We start from the raw sequence: 5,883 nt of genomic DNA, 5'->3' as shown, positions 1-5,883 counted from the left end.
GGGTAGGTCGTCATTGAAAAATAAGAATTTGTTCTTAACTGACTTGCCTAGTTAAATTAAGGTTCAATAAAATATAAAAAAACATGCGGACAAAATATGTCTAACTTGCACATCATGACTCCCCTCCATCTGTTTTGTACAATGCTGCTACTCGCTATTTATTATCTATGCATTGTCACTTCACCCCTACAAATGACTTCAACCTGTACCCCCGCACACTGACTCAGTACCGGTTCCCCCTGTATATAGCCTCGTTATTGTTATGTTATTGTGATACTTTTTATTATTTTTTATTTCATTTTTTACTTTATTTAATAAATATTCTCTTAAACTATTCTTGAACTGTTCTGTTGGTTAAGGGCTTGTAAGTAAGCATTTCACGGTAAGGTCTACACTTGTATTCTGCGCATGTGACAAAGTTAGATTTGAAATAGCTAATTCTGGCTACCAATGTTCTAGTGTTCATTTATAGAGACAAGCAGATCAGAAATGTCAAGGTCGTACTCAAGCATATGCCATGTGTATGTGACACACATATGTATGGTCATATTTTGTTTTTTTTTAAATTTTGTTTATTTTGCCTCCCAGGTATTTGTATTTAATGTATGTATATCATTTCTGCCGGTAGGGGAGCTGTGACGTCAATAAGTGAGTTGGGGAGATATTTACCATTTCTTCTTCATTATGGAAAATGACTAGTTCTGAAAACGAACGTTTCTCAGTCTCATAATTTTACCCTTTTATTTCAAGTATGTAATGTGCAAAAATGCAATATGACTCAAAATATTGAGGTAACGTGGTTATTTACATAGTCCATGAGTTTGGTGACGTTTGAAGGTAATTTTAACTGAGTGAAAAATTGGTTGGTATTCCCCCATTGTAAGTAAATTAAAGGAGTTAGGCTAGGTTGCTAATGGTTTACATGACGTCCAAACTTTCTGTACTTTTTTTTTCAACGTTATGGATACAATTTTATTTTCTATGAACAAAGGCTCAGTTTACTTGAGGTAATATATGTAAATATGTGATGACACGATAAAATGTGTTAGTGTTAATATTTGTACGAAAATAGCGTTTTAACAGTTCGGTAGCTTGATGCTAACCAAATTTAGCTTGGCTAAGCGCCATAGTAGTTAGCTCTAGCCTAGTTAGTTTTAGTCAATGTCAGTTAAATGTAATGGTTGTAGTATTGTTTCGCATAGACATCCAGTAATTTAGAGGGGAGGGGGGGTTCGAAATTGACGCCGAAAGGACAGTGAGTTATATAATGTGAACGTGTAGATGTATGGTGACTCCGGGCTGGGGACACGCACCTCATGGCAAGTGCGGGGAGGAATTAATGGACCAACGGGACTGCCATGGGCAAGTCCCTTGACGGGTACCAGGAATGGTGGAAGGACAATCTGAAGGTAATTATCTTTGCACACAACACAGCAGTGTCCATGCCTCCAGAGTATTCACTAAATCATCTGCTGTATGGAGGGGAGCCACAGCAGTTAACTGACGTAAACAATGAAATTGTATATAACATTATTGCATATACTGTAGTATATATTTTTTTATTTACTTCGTGTTTTTCTTTTGCTGTTTTTGTATATTGTACTTTGAGGTCACTAATACTCCACCTGATGTGGTGGAAGTAGTCGAACCAGATCAGAATGCCTTCGAAGATCCCCTTCAGGCACGGACTGAGAAGGATGTGGAGGTTTTTGACCAGGTAAAAATTATTGTCCACTGTTCATTTATTTTCTGGCCTTCCAAGAGATATAATATGTGATAATATGAAATATAATTGCATTTATTTATATCAATCAAGGTGAGACTGAACATGGACAGGGCACATGAGAAGGAGAGCCACCTGAGAAGAATCAAGGGGACCAAGTGTTTTGACATCTGGGTGAATGACATGGAAGAAGGATGAAAGGAAGGCGAGACCCAGGAAAGCTTGCTGCTCTTGTAACCGATGTGAAATGGCTAGCTAGTTAGCGGTGGTGCGCACTAATAGCGTTTCAATCGGTGACGTCACTCGCTCTGAGACCTTGAAGTAATGGTTCCCCTTGCTCAGCAAGGGCCGTGGCTTTTGTGGAGCGATGGGTAATGATGCTTTGTGGGTGTCAGTTGTCTATGTGTGCAGAGGGTCCCTGGTTCGAGCCCGGGTAGGGGCAAGGGGACGGACCAAAGTTAAACTGTTACATTGATGCTGTTGACCCGGATCACTGGTTGCTGAGGAAAAGGAGGAGGTCAAAAGGGGGATGAGTGATGTGAAATGGCTAGCTAGTTAGCGGTAGTGCGTGCTAATAGCATTTAAATCGGTGACATCCCTCGCTCTTGAGACCTTGAAGTAGTTGTTCCCCTTGCTCTGCAAGGGCCGTGGCCTGGTGCGTGTCAGTTGTTGATGTGTGCAGAGGGTCCCTGGTTCGAGCCCAGGTAGGGGTGAGGAGAGGAACAGTAGCTATACTGTTACACTCTTTTGCTCCTAGCTGGGGTCAACATCCGTTAAGGTGAAATATAAAAATCTCAGATGAAAACTATTTGCATTTGCAGCCTCGTGGTGGGCGGAATTACCATGCTGTCAGCAGTACCAACACTAGCCCAGGGTTTCTCCAAATAGTCAATCTCAAGGCTAACCACTGGGTCACATTAAGTAACCGCCACTTCCAGGTTGGTACTGTTAAGGTGTATGCCTCCAGTTGTCATGACACCACCCTGGAGTTTCTCTCACAACTCATCTCTATATTTTCTAGGGACCATCCTTTACCAGCCCCACTGACATAAAAAATGAGACAGGTATCCTTTATTTTCTGTCTGCCATTAACATTATTACATGTCTAATCAAACATTTTAAATTAAATAATTCAATAACTGTATTTTTACATAGCTGATAAACAAGCAAACACAGGTTAAATGATTATAAATTATTATGTCTGTCTCCTACCCTGTTCCCTTTACTCTGCTCCTGTTCTCCAGGACCTAGGGGTACTGGGGTCCTAACACCCAGATATGGATCCACCTGATGTCCTCCATTACCAACCACCCTACAACTTTTCATTACATCAGCTACTGTTAATGTCATGTTGTCATTATCTGCTAAGAAAGAGCAAGAACACTATCATACTGGGTACACAATGTGAGCTGCACAGATTAGCTAAAAACATTATCACTGCAAACACTCAGAACAAAGAGGGGAGCAGTTCCTGGACTTTGCAGTTTCCCTCTTCAAGTCCACTACCTGTTGAAAAACAAGTGGCAGGCAGAACCTCCCATCCACACAATACCCACCTCCTCTCTATTCCACACACCAGAATTCTGTATTTTAGTCTATGATTGCCATGTGAGTGTACAAAAAATCTGAAAGTAAATTGACCAAAATTGTACCAAAAATATATAAATGGTTATGTATTTAAGTCTAAAATATTTATAGATTGGTTTTCACAGCTGTTTCATAAGGTGTTCGTTATTGTAAATTCTAACGTATCCCTTGATGGTATTTGTATCATAAGACATACAATAGACATACTCAACCACAAGGGTGTACTAATTAGCTATAATGTTTTTTAAATCATACATTTTTTTCACCTTTATTTAACTAGGTAGGCTAGTTGAGAACAGGTTCTCATTTACAACTGCGACCTGGGCAAGGTAAAGCAAGCTGTTACGACTTCCGCCGAAGTCGGCTCCTCTCCTTGTTCGTTCGCCGATCGACGTCACCGCCTTTCTAGCCATCGCCGCTCAATTTTTCATATCCATTTGTCTTGTCTTGTTCCATTGTATTTAACCCTCTGTTTTCCATCATGTTTTGATGTGTAATTCTGTCATCAGGTGTATAGGCGAAGTCATGTGCAGAAGAGTAGAGTGATGTAAACAGGCGCACTTTTATTTTAGTTCGAAAAATGAGAGCAGCTACATAAATCAAACGCGCTCAAAACACAGAACATAACAAAAGTAAAGCGCGTAAAAAAACACAATAACATGAAACAATTACACACAAAACATGATGGGAAACAGAGGGTTAAATACAAGTAGATTGATTGGGGAAATGACAACCAGGTGTGTATGGAAACAATACAAGCCAAATGGATATATGAATAATGGAGCGGCGATGCAGAACAAGGAGAGGAGCTGACTTCGGCGGAAGTCGTGACAAGCAGTGTGACTCAGACAACAACACAGAGTTACACATGGAATAAACAAGTCAATGACACAGTAGGGGGGAAAAAGTCTATATACAGTGTGTGCAAAAGGCATAAGGAGGTAGGCAATAAATAGGCCATAGGAGCGAATAATTACAATTTAGCAGATGAACACTGAAGTGATAAATGAGCAGATTATGATGTGCAAGTAGAGATACTGGTGTGCAAAATAACAGAAAAGTAAATTAAAAAACGTATGGGGATGAGGTAGGTATATTGAGTGGGCTATTTACAGATGGATTATGCACAGCTGCTCAGACAGCAGATTGTTTAAAGTTGGTGAGGGAAATAAAAGTCTCCAACTTCAGCTATTTTTGCTATTCGTTCCAGTCACTGGCAGTAGAGAGCTGGAAGGAAAGGTGGCCAAATGAGGTGTTGGCTTTGGGGATGACCAGTGAGATATACAGTGGGGAGAACAAGTATTTGATACACTGCCGATTTTGGAGGTTTTCCTACTTACAAAGCATGTAGAGGTCTTTAATTTTTATCATAGGTACACTTCAACTGTGAGAAACGAAATCTAAAATGAAAATCACATTGTATGATTTTTAAGTAATTAATTTGCATTTTATTGCATGACATAAATATTTGATACATCAGAAAAGCAGAACTTAATATTTGGTACAGAAACCTTTGTTTGCAATTACAGAGATCATACGTTTCCTGTAGTTCTTGACCAGGTTTGCACACACTGCAGCAGGGATTTTGGCCCACTCCTCCATACAGACCTTCTCCAGATCCTTCAGGTTTCGAGGCTGTCGCTGGGCAATACAGACTTTCAGCTCCCTCCAAAGATTTTCTATTGGGTTCAGGTCTGGACACTGGCTAGGCCACTCCAGGACTTTGAGATGCTTCTTACGGAGCCACTCCTTAGTTGCCCTGTCTGTGTGTTTTGGGTTGTTGTCATGCTGGAAGACCCAGCCACAACCCATCTTCAATGCTCTTACTGAGGGAAGGAGGTTGTTGGCCAAGATCTTGCGATACATGGCCCCATCCTCCCCTCAATACGGTGCAGTCGTCCTGTCCCCTTTGCAGAAAAGCATCCCCAAAGAATGATGTTTCCACCTCCATGCTTCACGGTTGGGATGGTGTTCTTGGGTTTGTACTCATCCTTCTTCTTCCTCCAAACAGGGCGAGTGGAGTTTAGACCAAAAAGCTCTATTTTTGTATCATCAGACCACATGACCTTCTCCCATTCCTCCTCTGGATCATCCAGATGGTCATTGACAAACTTCAGACTGGCCTGGACATGCGCTGGCTTGAGCAGGGGGACCTTGTGTGCGCTGCAGGATTTTAATCCATGACAGCGTAGTGTGTTACTAATGGTTTTCTTTGAGACTGTGTCCCAGCTCTCTTCAGGTCATTGACCAGGTCTTGTTGTGTAGTTCTGGGCTGATCCCTCACCTTCCTCATGATCATTGATGCCCCACAAGGTGAGATCTTGCATGGAGCCCCAAACTGAGGGTGATTGACCGTCATCTTGAACTTCTTCCATTTTCTAATAATTGCGCCCAGTTGTTGCCTTCTCACCAAGCTGCTTGCCTATTGTCCTGTAGCCCATCCCAGCCTTGTGCAGGTCTACAGTTTTATCCCTGATGTCCTTACACAGCTCTCTGGTCTTGGCCATTGTGGAGAGGTTGGAGTCAGTTTGATTGAGTGTGTGGACAGGTGTCTTTTATACAGGTAACGAGTT

General features: G+C 41.4%; 1 long non-coding RNA gene across 1 annotated transcript; it reads left to right on the top strand.

Moving 5' to 3' along the window:
- Positions 1–681: 681 nt before the first annotated feature.
- On the top strand, positions 682–3,381 carry LOC149984863 (uncharacterized). Its single transcript, XR_016484422.1, has 6 exons — positions 682–837; positions 1,282–1,409; positions 1,610–1,717; positions 1,817–2,661; positions 2,745–2,787; positions 2,968–3,381. It is a non-coding gene; the product is annotated as an uncharacterized LOC149984863 (long non-coding RNA).
- The last annotated feature ends 2,502 nt before the right edge of the window (positions 3,382–5,883 follow it).

This window comes from Oncorhynchus mykiss, chromosome 2, assembly GCF_057628025.1.
Source record: "Oncorhynchus mykiss isolate SJ-2025 chromosome 2, ASM5762802v1, whole genome shotgun sequence".
NCBI lineage: Eukaryota > Metazoa > Chordata > Actinopteri > Salmoniformes > Salmonidae > Oncorhynchus > Oncorhynchus mykiss.
This window is presented reverse-complemented; position numbering and strand designations above follow the sequence as displayed.